Source organism: Oncorhynchus nerka, linkage group LG12 (assembly GCF_034236695.1).
Source record: "Oncorhynchus nerka isolate Pitt River linkage group LG12, Oner_Uvic_2.0, whole genome shotgun sequence".
NCBI lineage: Eukaryota > Metazoa > Chordata > Actinopteri > Salmoniformes > Salmonidae > Oncorhynchus > Oncorhynchus nerka.
Window position 1 is genome coordinate 38,475,495 of NC_088407.1, and position 15,193 is coordinate 38,490,687.

The following is a 15,193-nucleotide window of genomic DNA, read 5'->3' on the forward strand; positions in this document are numbered from 1 at the left end:
TGTTTTTGTGAAGAATCAACAAAAAGTGGGACACAATCATGAAGTGGAACGACATTTATTGGATATTTCAAACTTTTTTAACAAATCAAAAACTGAAAAATTGGGCGTGCAAAATTATTCAGCCCGTTTACTTTCAGTGCAGCAAACTCTCTCCAGAAGTTCAGTGAGGATCTCTGAATGATCCAATGTTGACCTAAATGACTAATGATGATAAATACAATCCACCTGTGTGTAATCAAGTCTCACCTGCACTGTGATAGTCTCAGAGGTCCGTTAAAAGAGCATCATGAAGAACAAGGAACACACAAGGCAGGTCCGAGATACTGTTGTGAAGAAGTTTAAAGCCAGATTTGGATACAAAGTATTGACGTAGGGGGGTGAATAGTTATGCATGCTCAAGTTCTGTTTTTTGTCTTATTTCTTGTTTGTAACTTCTTCTTTAAGAGGCTCCTCTGTCCTCCACTCGTTACCTGTATTAATGGCACCTGTTTGAACTTGTTATCAGTATAAAAGACACCTGTCCACAACCTCAAACAGTCATACTCCAAACTCCACTATGGCCAAGACCAAAGAGCTGTCAAAGGACAACAGAAACCAAATTGTAGACCTGCACCAGGCTGGGAAGACTGAATCTGCAATAGGTAAGCAGCTCGGTTTGAAGAAATCAACTGTGGGAGCAATTATTAGGAAATGCAAGACCACCGATAATCTCCCTCGATCTGGGGCTCCACGCAAGATCTCACCCCGTGGGGTCAACATGATCACAAGAACGGTGAGCAAAAATCCCAGAACCACTAGGGGACCTAGTGAATGACCTGCAGAGAGCTGGGGCCAAAGTAACAAAGCCTACCATCAGTAACACACTACGCCGCCAGGGACTCAAATCCTGCAGTGCCAGACGTGTCCCCCTGCTTAAGCCAGTACATGTCCAGGCCCGTCTGAAGTTCCCTAGAGAGTATTTGGATGACCCAGAAGAAGATTGGGAGAATGTCATATGGTCAGATGAAACCAATATAGAACTTTTTTGGTAAAAACTCAACTCGTCGTGATTGGAGGACAAAGAATGCTGAGTTGCACCCAAAGAAAACCATACCTACTGTGAAGCATGGGGGTGGAAACATCATGCTTTGGGGCTGTTTTTCTGCAAAGGGACCAGGACGACAGATCCGTGTAAAGGAAAGAATGAATGGGGCCATGTATCGTGAGATTTTAGGTGAAAACCTCCTTCCATCAGTAAGGGCATTGAAGATGAAACGTGGCTGGGTCTTTCAGCATGACAATGGTCCCAAACACACCGCCCGGGCAACGAAGGAGTGGCTTCGTAAGAAGCGTTTCAAGGTCCTGGAGTGGCCTAGCCAGTCTCCAGATCTCAACCCCGTTGAAAGTCCGTGTTGCCCAGCATCAGCCCCAAAACGTTACTGCTCTAGATGAGATCTGCATGGAGGAATGGGCCAAAATACCAGCAACAGTGTGTGAAAACCTTGTGAAGACTTACAGAAAACGTTTGACCCCTGTCATTGCCAACAAAGGGTATATAACAAAGTATTGAGATAAAATGTTGTTATTGACCAAATACTTATTTTCCACCATAATTTGCAAATAAATTCATAAAAAATCCTACAATGTGATTTTCTGGATATTTTTTTCTCATTTTGTCTGTCATAGTTGAAGTGTACCTATGATGAAAATTACAGGCCTCTCATCTTTTTAAGTGGGAGAACTTGCACAATTGGTGGCTGACTAAATACTTTTTTGCCCCACTGTATGTGTATGAAATCCTATGTCAGGGATTTATGAGGCAAATTATTAAATGCACTTTAAAGAAACTAAACATTGAAATACAATGAAAAAAAAAATATATGTTTTGCACTTGAGAGAATGTTGAATAAAATAATTAAGAGAACCTTTGAATGACATGCCACGTTTTCCTGTTTCATAATTTATCCTTTGTTGCAGGAACTATTATCTGCTGCACCAGTCCCAAAACTGGGACCTGTAATAATTGCAATGTTGATGTGTTGGGTACTCTTGTGCGCAATAGCTTGTGGATAGTATAGTGTTGACTAATTTTAGTAGCCAACTGTTCATTTTCTCTTCTTGACCAAAGTTGTGATTTGAACTATTTATTTCTAGTGATTTTGTGCTTTGGTGGAAGGTTTTGGTGGTAAGTGATTCCATCTTTCTAGATTTAGTTGGGTGGCAACAGCCCAATTTTGCATGGAGAGCTCTCAGCTCTGTTTTGTAAGCAGTGCACTCATGATTTACGCTCTTATCTTTTCAGCTGTAGGGGTTTGGAGACAGACACACGCTCTGTTGCAAGATAGACAGTTTAGTTTGAGTTGATTCAGATCTCTCTCGCTCTCTCCTCTTCTCCTTTCTATTGGTTTACAATTCAGAACATGCTGGAAAGGAATGGGAAGAATATAAAATAAGGAACATGGAACCCACTCACCGTTGGCTCGTAGCCCTGCTCCATGTCAAACAATTAGGCTTACTAGGCCAATAGCAAGCAACACAGGGCTGGTGCTAGATCGAGGTCATCGCTTTTCTCTGCGATGGCTGGCATAGCTGTCCATGGACCTGAAACAGTTTCTTATCTTTACAACACCTCTCACTGACACACCTGTTGTAAATATGCAGTACAAAGAAATGTGCGCCCTGTTCACAACAGGCATCTTTGCTTACAGCCATGAGCTAAATTAATTTAGGCTGCATTGATATTGTTACCTTAGCTTGTGCTATGCTTTGGCTACATTAGGAATTGTATTTTATTGTTAGTCAGCATAGATGCAAAAAAATGCTCTACTATAAAGTTTTTGTGGTTGTTTTCTTTCAATTATTAACACCCCCTACTCAAAACGACTTCCCATGGCTATGGTTAGATGGCAGCTGTTATTGGGCCGGGGAAGGGATGTGCCATAGACAGAATGTTTTGGTGAGAATGGGAAGGTGTAATGGTAGTGGGTTCTTGCCAGGTTCTATTGCAGTGGATTTTTTTTTCTCTCAACATATTCAGTGGTGTTGCGGTAAATTATATGTAACTCACCACCTGGATTCTCTCCTATGTAGCAACATTTGAATTTCTGTTTTTTACATTGGATAAAAGTAGATTCAGAGCTACAAAATGGAATATCATACACTGCAATTGAGGAAACAATGGGAAAGTTATACCGCTTTGAATGTTGATCAACCTGTAGACTCACTTTTGAGAAAATGTCTTTCAACATTTGGTTACCACTATTGGAGTGCCCTGGTTTGTCTAAACTCATTCAGCATTGTTCCACCCTCTTAAAGTCTTAGCCCCACCCATCTCTTTAAGGGTTGATCCGTGTGTTCTGTACGAACTTGCCAGCTACTTCCAGACATCTAAGAGCGAGAACAGCTCACTGAACATTACTCACCCTAGCAGAGCTGGTTAGGCAGGTTTCGTGGTTTCCAGAGCATTGGTGACTAACAGTGCTGCTGGCAACAATTTAGTTTTGCTTTGATGCCAACGTTGACTGACACCGGACATATTCAACGGGTGTTGAGCGTTCTAAAATTCATCAGTTATTCTTCGCTCTGGCACACTAAGATGAGAGCCTTTTGTTAAGAAATGTAGCTAGCTAGGTAAACAATTAATCCAAACGCATGATGTAACGTTAGTTAGCGAGCCAGCCAACTAACGTTAGCTAGCTAACAGTAAACTAACTTGAAAGGAAAATACTTTGTTGAGTCTTTGGTTAAGACATGTAGCTAGCTAGCTAAATAATGGACCATAATCACAACTCATGACATTACTACCCTGCATGAATCTGCAGGAAGCTAACCAACCAGGTTCTATGTCTGTAGCTAGTCATGCAAATGTGTCTGAGATACGAAGAATAAGATCATACACAACGTTAGCTTGTGACCCTGCCAGCTAATGTTAGCTAACTAACAGTACACTTGAAATGAAACCACTTTCTGTGAAAATTAGAAACGTGTAATATCTGAATGTCGTTAGCCAAATGGTGTTTGGATGAGTCTCTTGTCTGATGCCAAAAAATGCATTTTGATAAAGTATTTTTTACGTTTAAACAGTTCTCCTGTGTAGTCGTGACTTGCGACATATGCCTAGTTTCCTGATTCGGGTCACATATTTGCGTGTCAACTTGCATTAAACTGTCACGTAAGATTGTAGAGAATACTGTAGGTTAGTGTGTGTATAGACAGTGACTCCTCCCAGCTCTCTAGACATATATTAGGCCTCTCTCTCTTTCTTCTGCAGACTGATAAGCGGGATTTTTGGGAAGCATTCGGCTGCAGCTAGGTACAGATGCAGCCTGGAGAGCCCAGCCCAGTCCAACCAAACACCGCACAGAATATCATGAAGGAAGATTCATGAAGCAATAATAAATGCTGCTAAGGGTTGAATATTAGGAGGGAGAGCGATAAAGAGAGACTGGGAGAGAGACACATCGTTTGTCTCATTGTGAGTGTTGAGATGGCATGAGATGATAATTCCAGTGCCAACTACACAGGCCATCAGTAGCTTGGATTGCATCCAGACCCTACTACTCTCTCTGTTTCTCATTCAACACCTCAGGCCTGGAGTTCCGTGCGTGCAATCAGTTAGGAGACGTGTCAGAGAGGGGAGAAACAGTCAATGAGCCCTCAAAGACCTCAAGAGCATACAGACTGATTAGGAAAACAGAACAATGTGTGATGTAAAAATAATGTGATGGAATGAGGGTAACAACTCTTAGCCGCCTGCTAATTATGTAACGGAACATCTGATCATCTGATGAAGTGTAACCTCTACCCTAGCCCCCAGAGCTAGCAGCTAGCACTACCTTGGCACTGCTAACCCGACACTCTTGACATTTTACTGGGAGGAATAAGAAATAAATTATTGTATGACCAATGACAGATCTGAAATCTGTAGGCCTCTATATATGATTCTAGCCTAATCAGAGAGACAATGGAGACTTATGTGAGATAGGGGTTATCATAGGTATACAGTAGTTGCCATTATGAGCAATGCATGCATTTTTATTCATAATAAGAGTGCTTCAACAGTTGGTCATCCTGCTTCTGTTGCAGAACCTGGAAAAAATGTAAAGTTTTCACTGATACAAATACTCTTATGGATATGTTTTGAAGTTGTTACACTTTATCATGATCAGTTGGACACTCTTGAACTGTAGTAAGCATTCTGTGCTACAATGGTGAGTGATAAGGTAGTGTTGATTGAAAGGTTTAAATTTACAATAGTGATACTCTGTTAACCTCCCTGCGCACGCAGCCCGCTAGCGGGCTGAAATTCCACAACATACGGTGATCGCTACATAAATAGTCATATTAAACATTCATGAAAATACAAGTGGCTCACATGTATCGAAAGCCTAGCATCTTGCTAATCCAACTGCGTTGTCAGATTTAAAAAAGGATCTACTGCGAAAGAATACGATGCGATTATCTGAGCATAGAGCCCAATAAAAAAATCAATTTTAACCAGCACAGGTGTAACATGATCACAAACTGCATTAAAATAAATTGTTTTCCTTTGACAATCTTCGTCTGTTTGCAATTCCAATGCTCATTGTTACACAATGAATGATCTTTTGTTTGATAAAATCCATTTTTATAGCCTAACACAAAACATTTTGTGAACCGCTTGTGTCGTGAATTCCGTCTCATTCTATTTTCGACGACACATTCCAGGTAAATAACCCACACAGAACGTGACTTTTCCAGTCATGTTTGGTTTCACTGCAATCAACTGGTTTGTTTGTAACACAATCAAACCTGATAGGCCATTTCGCGGGACGTATTGACTGAAAGAAACCGATTTGAAGACAACAAGTCATGACATCATTGTGCACCAATGATTTGCCCGCTGTTTGGTTGAATGACTGTCTTTTAACCCAATGACCACTGATCGTCTTGAAATCTAGCTGGGTAGATAGCCAATGAGCTGAGGTAAACGGCAATATGCCATGTTTATGTGTTGCATGACCAACCCATGTAGTAAGCTCCAGCGTAAAGAGTCATTCGCTATTGAAGTTTCATACCGGAAGGAGAAACACATATTACGCACTGCATTGTTTGGTAAATGCGCATACTCAGCTGTTTATATATCAATCATTATGGCGACTAAGTCAGGGAAAGCTAAATCTAAGTCTAGATATACAGATGTACACACAATTTTAGAATAAATTGATTGGAAAGGTGAGACAGAGATTGTTGTGGGATGATTCATTTAGCGATTGTGGAGGAATATTTTTAAATCATGGTCTATCAGAGGGGCTGGTCTGAGAGTGCAGCCACATCTGTAACGCTCAGAGGCATCTTTTGTGAAAAATTTACGGGAAAACAACAGGTAAGATGTGCATTCTGCAAGGGCATCTGAGTGAAATGCACATTACAGTAGTAAATTGAGCAAAGACTCCAAACCCACTTGTGTGTAATTGATTTTGTATTTCTGCTTAGGTCCCAATGGTTATCTCCCACAGGCGGAGAGGTAGGATTTTTCACTCCTGTGCAGGAAACTGCAATCATTGATATGGTCATCAGAAACCATGGCATAAAACTCAGATTTGGGACAGAGTGTTGGCAGATAACATTACATTTGGAAATATTCACAATGTAAGCATAACTATTTCTAGACTCCTGAAACAACATCAAGTCAGGAAGAAGCAGTTGTACACTGTCCCCTTTGAGAGGAACTCTGACAGAGTAAAAAAACTCAGGAACCAATATGTCCAGGTAAGATGGCTATAAAATACAGAACTGGTTTGATCAAAACCAAACAGGGCAGAGGCACACAATGGCATGTATTTTAGGTATAATGTAAACTACCGTAATAGCCTGACTCTTATGATGCCTTGTGGATTTATCAGAAAGTCATGGAGATTGAAGCCTGGCAAACACCCCACATATTCATCTTTGTGGATGAGGCTGGTTTCAACTTGGCCAAAACATGGTGGCGAGGAAGGAATGTGATTGGGAAAACAGCCACAGTGGATGTCTCGGGCCAGAGGGGTGCCAACATCACCATGTGTGCAGCAATGGATTGCTGTTACACAAACCACTAATTGGGCAATATAACACCGAGCCTCCCATTTCATTCATGGATTACCTCTATGGAAGGGTTGTGCCAGGTGATGAAACGGTAGCAGTGAGGTGAAATCGGCCAACGTTTGTATTTGTATGGGACAATGTGGCATTTCACCACTCCAGTGAAGTCACAGAGTGGTTTGCAGCCCAACTCAGGATGGTGTCACTTTTCCTCCCACATTACTCTCCATTCCTCAACCCCATAGAGGAATTATTTTCCTCATGGAGTTGGAAGGTTTATGACCACCAGTCACATGATCGAATGTCTCTCCTGGACGCAATGAATGCTGGATGCCTAGACATACCTGCAGAAGATTGCCAGGGATGGACCAGACATGCCAAAAGATTATTTCCTAGTTATATTGCCCAAGATGACATAAGATGTGATGTTGATGAGAACCTGTGGCCAACTGCAGAAGATAGGGTTGACTAGCATTGCTTCTATATCGGTAGATGTAGTGTGTATATACAAATTATTGTATTTTGGAATCACTCTGACCAAAAAATTACAAAACATATGGAATATTGCATCATGTCTGATTCATTCCTATAACATATAGTGCAGTGAATTCTAAATGGTAAAGTGTTTTTTAATTTTAATTTTTTTTGGTCATTGTTTTGAGTGACAATGTGGGATTGTTGGGTGATGGAAGAATGAGTTGATTTGAGACATGTATGAAGCGTTTTGGTAGTTTTAGTGCATTTTGGATGTGAATTCAACTGTGGTGCCAAGCTCAAAGTTGGTTAGGAGAACTGTCTGAAGAGTTTTGAAGAAGTGACCTAAGTATTGAGAAATGGGTCCTAGCGATTGTAAAAAAAAAAATATTATATAATAATATAATATTATTTTTAGACTACCACTCACAAAATGCTGGGCTTAGCAGTAATGCAATTGGTTTTGGCATCGATTTTGCCAGCAGAGGCACAGTAGCCTGTAACAACTGTTTTCATATAATAACACTAGCAGCAAAACAGTCAAAAGACATTCCTGTTTTTTTCTTTATATCGGATGCCATTTTTATCCATGAAGCTTCTGTGAAAAGTTTGGACTCATTAGGCCTACAGTATGTGCAATTCCCATTGAATAAAAGGTGTCAGTGACTTTCTGAAGTCTGTTTAGAAACACCAAGATATTACAATAGAGTGCATCTTCCACTTTCATCTGTTGGACCTAACGGTCAAATTGCAGGCTGTTTGCGTGTCCGTGTGTTTACCTTTCACATGGTAAAGTCAGTAACAGGCAATATCAATGGTGATGGTAGGCTTGTCTTATTATAGCGTTTGGGTCATTTCAAATTTTGTAAATGCGATTGCAATGTATATAGATTAATATTTCCATGTTGAAGCCCTTCCACAAATAAAAACTAGATGAGACTTATTGTATGCCATTTATCACTAATAAACTATATTCAATGGATAGGAGAAACATCCACGCCTCCTGACAAAGAGCTCTTAGGCTGCACACATTGCTTTATGCTCATGGAGCAAGTAATCTTTTTTATGATATTATGCTCCCAACCCTATCCTATTTAGAAATGTTGTTGGTTTAAAATACAAATGGCTTTTTAAAAATTATTATTATTTTTATTATTTAACAACTTATTAGCAATATTCACCTTCTGTGGGTTTATGGTGAGAATGTAAATGCCTTGAATGCAATGCAATTTCGTCTGCTATTTCTGGAGAAGTGCAAATCTGTAACATGGTTCCATGTTGTTTATAAAACATTACATTTGCGAGCAGTATAACAGTGAGTGGACATTCCCCCTTTGTCTTTATTGGATCTTTAGCCAGCTCCTGTGAAAAGTGTGGATGTGCGTCAAACTCTCCATAATCTAAGTTGCCTTGTCTGTATTAATGGCCTACGCCCACAGAGAGCAATGATGGTGCCTATAACTGTATTTAAAACAAGTTGTTGTTTTGATTTTATTCAAATTCAATTAGAATTATACACTGTCTTTTTAGGCCTTATCAATAGCCTAGTGAATTGAATCTTTCTTATTGACTACGTTTGGCATGTCCATGTCAAGACTGGAGTTTACAATAGGGCTAATGTTAAGGACAACAAAGTCAAGATATTGGAGTGGCCATCATAACGCCATGATCTCAATCCTATAGAACATTTGTGGGAAGAACTGAAAAAGTGTGTGCGAGCAAAGAGGCCTTACAATCCTGACTCAATTACACCAGCTCTGTCAGGAGGAATGGGCCAACATTCACCCAACTTATTGTGGGAAGCTTGTGGAAGGCTACCCGAAACGTTTGACCCAAGGTAATCAATTTAAAGGCAATTTCTACCAAATACTAATTGAGTGCACGTAAACTTCTGACCCACTGGAAATGATGAAAGAAATAAAAGAAATAAAGAAATAAAAGCTGAAATAAATCATTCTCTCTACTATTATTCTGACATTTCATTTTTAAAATAAAGTGGTGATCCTAACTGACTTAAGACAGGGATTTGTATTATGATTAAATGTCAGGAATTGTGGAAAAACTGAGTTTAAATGTAGTTGGCTAAGGATGTGTGTAATCTTCCCACTATTTCATTGAGTTTTTTCTGTAGTCTTTTTATTCACTTAGCTGCTCATGTTTTCTATTGTAGCATTGTCGAGAGGTTAACCTGCAAGTAAGCATTTCATTGCACTGTGTGCTCCATGTACTGTATATCATGTGTATATGACAAATAAACAAACTTGAGCCTAGAAGGGTGTGGGCAGGGCAGCCAGAAAGAGAGGCGAAAAGATGGCGAGCTTTGTGGTTAGATTGTAGTTGAAAAACACATAAAAATACATACGCCCTACAGTTATGTGTCCTCAAATGTTATGCAATCTAAAAATGTCACATTAGCTGATAGAGCTGACGAAATGAAATTATTCATTGAGGTCTTATTATATTTTTCTATCCTTTTTTGTCTCGTCCTTTTATGTTCATATAGCTTAGGGGCTATGTATCTTCCTATTGGTCATGTTTTGTGTTGTGTTATGTGGACACTTGAATTGCTCTGGTTGTGTCAGTATACAGTAACTTTAAACTGTGTCACATTCTCACCTTAGTTCTTTTGTTATGTCTTTGTTTTAGTATGGTCAAGGCGTGAGTTGGGTGGGTTGTCTATGTTCCTTTTTCTGCGTTGTGTTTTACGTTTGGCCTGGTATGGTTCTCAATCAGAGGCAGGTGTCGTTAGTTGTCTCTGATTGAGAATCATACTTAGGTAGCCTTTTCCCACTTGTGTTTCGTGGGTGATTATTTTCTGTTATGTGTATGTTACCTTTCAGAACTGTTTAGTTTAGTTTCTCCATTGTTATTTTGTTTAGTGTTCTCGGTTTAATAAATATATGATGAACACTTACCACGCTGCGCTTTGGTCCTCACCTCATTCCAGCGACGATCGTCACAAACTGCCCCTAAAAAACAACTTCTAATTTAGAAAACAGCCTATGTGGAATCAATTTGAGTGAAACATTTTTTCTACTGTCAATATTGACTACAAAGTAATATGACAATTTTGGTTATAAAGTCAGTATCGCCCAAAAGTGAGTTTTGTGAGACGTGTGGTCGTGACTTCATCGCAATGTAAATGGCACTCACATCAAACCACATCCCAATAACACTTCACATTTGAATTCAGTCATGGCCGCTAGCTGTTCTTAATGAACCAAGTCTAAAACGAGTCCAAATCAGGAAGTGCAGTTGCCCTTTAAAAGTAACTAATTACATATTCCACCTCTACATTGCTACCTTTCAGATGAGCCAAGGAGGAGGACAGATAAGAACAGCAGCAGTCAGGGGCAAATGGTAGGGAAGACAATGATTTTTCATGACCCAGACACAGGCCCAATACAAGTTAAGCTACACCAGTATCTCCTTGACTGCTTTGGATTGCAAAACTGAAGAGACTCACCAGACACAGAGTCAGCAACAGAAAAGTAGGATATGATTGAGAGAGACACACCAGATGAGACACAAAGACAGCAACAGAATAATATAATATGATGGAGAGAGACACCAGAAGAACGGAACAGGCATTAACTTCTTGGTGACGGGGCAGTATTTTCACATCCATATGAAATGCATGCCCAAATTCAACTGCATGCTACTCATCCCCAGAATATAAGATGTGCATATTATTGATAGATTTGGATAGAAACCACTCTGAAGGTTCTAAAACTGTTTGAATCATGTCTGTGAGTATAACAGAACTTACAGTATGTAGCAGGCGAAACCCAGAGGAAAAACCATTCAGTTTTTTTTGTTGAGGTCACTATATTTTCAATGGGTTTTCATTGGGAATCCAGATTTCTAAGGGACCTTCTTGCAGTTCCTAGTCCTGCTCAAAATGAGGGTCATGTTAAGTGTACTGTTAGATAGAGGCGCTTGACCAGAAAGGTAGCGTCAGTTTGTTTTGCTCCTGTATTAAATACAGATCATCCCGTCTTCAATTTTATCGATTATTTACTTTAAAAAATACCTCAAGTTGTATTACAAAAGTAGTTTGAAATGTTTTGGCAAAGTGTACAGGTTACTTTTGAGATATTTTGTAGTCACGTTGCGCAAGTTGAACCGGTGTTTTTCTGGATCAAACGCGCCAAATAAATGGACATTTTGGATATATATCGACGGAATTAATCGAACAAAAGGACCATTTGTGATGTTTATAGGACATATTGTAGTGCCAACAAAAGAAGCTCGTAGGTAAGGCATGATTTATATATATTTTTCTGCGTTTTGTGTCGCGCCTGCAGGGTTGAAATATGGTTTCTCTCTTTGTTTACGGAGGTGCTACCTTCAGATAATAGCATCGTTTGCTTTTGCCGAAAAGCCTTTTTGAAATCTCTATTATATTGTCTTTACCGGAGAAAAATACCAAAGCTCTCTTCCACGCGCTTGGAAACATGGGAGCCACATAGAAAAAATATAATTTATGGCTCATTTTTCCAAAAACCAGCCTGAAACTCTTTCTAAAGAATGGTGACATCTAGTGGAAGCCCTAGGAACTGCAATCTGGAAGGACAGCCATTGGAAACAGTGGTAGGCTGAAATATTTTTTGGGGAGGATGGTTTGTCCTCTGGGTTTCGCCTGCCATATCAGTTCTGTTATACTCACAGACATAATTTTAACAGTTTTAGAAACTTTAGAGTGTTTTCTATCCAAATATAATTGTTTGCATATCCTAGCTTCTGGGCCTGAGTAACAGGCACACTTTTTATCCGGACGTGAAAATACTGCCCCCTACCCAAGAGGTTAACTAGGCAAGTCATTTAAGAACACATGCTTACAATGGCGGCCTAGGAACAGTGGATTAGCTGCCTTGTTCAGGGGCAGAGCGACAGATTTTGACCTTGTCAGCTTGGGGGTTCTATCTTGAAACCTTTCGGTTACTGGCCCAAAGCTCTAACCACTAGGCTACCTGCCACCCTGTCATCAAGGCAAAGGGTGGCTACTTTGAATAATATAAAATATAAAATGTATTTTGATTTGTTTAACACTTTTTTCTTACTACATGATTCCATATGTGTTATTTCTTAATGTTGAGGTCTTCAATAGTATTCTACAAATGTAGAAAATAGTAAAAATAAAGAAAAACCCTTGAATGAGTAGGTTTGTCCAAAGTTTTGACTGGTACTGTATATCATAAGGATGTGGTGATGTTAAATACTTCTCCAATTGTTGTTGAGATCTGATATTTTGTGCAGCACAAGATGTAGGCCAATGTCATAGCCCTATAATCAACCAATCATATTTCTCAAATATTTTCAGGCTAAATTCCAGTTTAACTTGGAGAGGACAGTTAGGCCTAACTACTTACAAAAAGCACACTTCTGATGAATAGCTACAAAATAAAGTAAATAGCCATATTAGATTGGAAGATATACGGTAATTTCATCAAAATTGTGAGGCTCTTCAAGCTCATTAGTTGCTCATTCAACATATTTGCTGCTACTTCACTTAATCCAATTTTAAATGTCTCCCATCCTAACTGTTTTAAATTCCCTGAGACCCACCAGAATGTTGATTCCCTGGCCAAATATTCCCAGATTTTGTTTTCTATCATTACCGCAGAACAATAAATATGCCCCTGCTGAAGACCTGATCTGCTAATACAGTACTAGTAAAGGCACAGTGCACTACTCTTGTGAAAAAAACATTTCATACCCCTCTTGTGACTGTTCACACCCATCTGTTTCTGTATCAATGAGAGATTTCACCTGTAGGTGAAAGTAAATATCAGCTCTGTTAAAAATACAATAAAGAAATATTATTATACTTAAAATAGCGATTCAGGAGTAACATTAAAACAGAATAATATGCCCCACCATCATTAGACAACTATACTGAAAACCTAAACTCAAATGTACACAGCGTTGTACAAGATCTTCAGTTTCTTGGTAATTTCTCGTATGGAATAGCCTTCATTTCTCAGAACAAGAATAGACTGATGAGTTTCAGAAGAAAGTTTTTTGTTTCTGGCCATTTTGAGCCTGTAATCGAACTCACAAATACTGATGCTCCAGATACTCAACAAGTCTAAAGAAGGCCCGTTTTATTCCTTTTTAAATCAGGACAACAGTTTTCAGCTGTGCTAACATAATTGCAAAAGGGTTTTCTAATGATCAATTAGTCTTTTAAAATGATAAACTTGGATTAGCTAACACAATGTGCTATTGGAACACAGGAGTGTTGGTTGCTGATAATGGGCCTCTGTTCGCCTATGTAGATATTCCATAACATTTCTGATCAGTATTTCTGATCAATTTGATGTTATTTTAATGGGCTAAAACATTTCTAAGTGACCCCAAACTTGAACGGTAGTGTATATAAAGTTTTGTGAGTGTGCATAGAGTCATTGCCAGATAGGGTCAATGCAGATAGTCCGGGTAACCACTTAAATAACAATTTAGGAGTCATATGGCTATTTAGCATGTTTATGGCTTCGGGGTAGAACTGTCTCGGAGACTGTTGGTCCGAGAGCCGATGCTCCGGTACTGTTTGCTGGACAGTAGCAGAGTGAATAGTCTATGGCTTGGGTGGCTGAAGTATTTGGCAACTGCTTGATATAGAGGCCCTGGATGGCAGGGAGCTCAGCCCCTGTGATGTACTGGGCTGTCAACGCACCACCCACTGTAGCGCTTTGCAATCAAGGACTGTGCATTTTCCATACCAAGCATTGATGCAGTCAGTCAAGATGTTCTCAATGGTGCAGCTGTAGAACCTTTTGATGAACCATGGGCTAATGCCCTCCTGAGGGAGAAGAGCTGCTGTCAGGGTGCGTGTGGACCATGTTAAGTCCTTATTGATGTGGACGCCAAGGAACTTGATGCTCTTGACCCGCTCCACTACAGTCCAGTAGATGTGGATGGGGGCATGCTTTCCCCTCTTTCTTCTGTAGTCCATGATCAGCCCCTTGATCTTACTGATGTTGAGGCAGAGGCTGTTGTCCTGGCACCACACTGTTAAGTCTCTGACCCTGTCCTTGTAGGCTGTCTCATTTCCGCATACCACCATTGTGTTATCAGCAAACTTGATGATGGAGTTGTGTGTGCTCACGCAGTTCCGGGTGAAGGAGTACAGGAGGGAACTAAGCACACACCCCTGAGGGGCCACCTTGTTGTAACGTCTTATGGCTGCAGTATTGCGTAGCTTGGATGAAAGGTGCCCAGAGTAAACGGCCTGCTCCTCAATCCCAGTTACTAATATATGCATATTATTATTATCGTTGTCCGAGATGGCATAGCAGTTCAGACGTCTTTTGTCCTCGTCTTGTCGTGTCGTGTATATATATATATTTACAACTTTTTTCACATACATTTTATTTTTATTTTCCATCAACTCATCTTCAATACACTCTCCTGCAACCCGCCTCACCAATTTATATTTATAAATAAGTATTATTTACCTCAAATCTGCAATCCTCCAAGAAGCTAGCCAGAAGCTAGCCAGAAACTCCAAGAAGCTAGCCAGAAACTAGCCAGAAGCTAATAAGAAGCTAGTTAGCTTCTTTACTGGCAACTCGTTAGTATTCAGCTAACCACGGTTTGTGGTCATCAGCTATCCTTTAGCTCGAAAATCTATCGCCAGTTTTGTACGGCGCAGCGCGGCTCGGAACGGAACATA

The 15,193-nt window shown here is 39.9% G+C and overlaps 1 pseudogene; it reads right to left on the reverse strand.

The window, feature by feature from the left end:
* LOC115139087 (5-hydroxytryptamine receptor 2A-like) overlaps positions 1 to 14,584 on the reverse strand; it is a 106,223-nt pseudogene extending 91,639 nt beyond the window's left edge.
* Between the last annotated feature and the right edge of the window lie 609 nt (positions 14,585 to 15,193).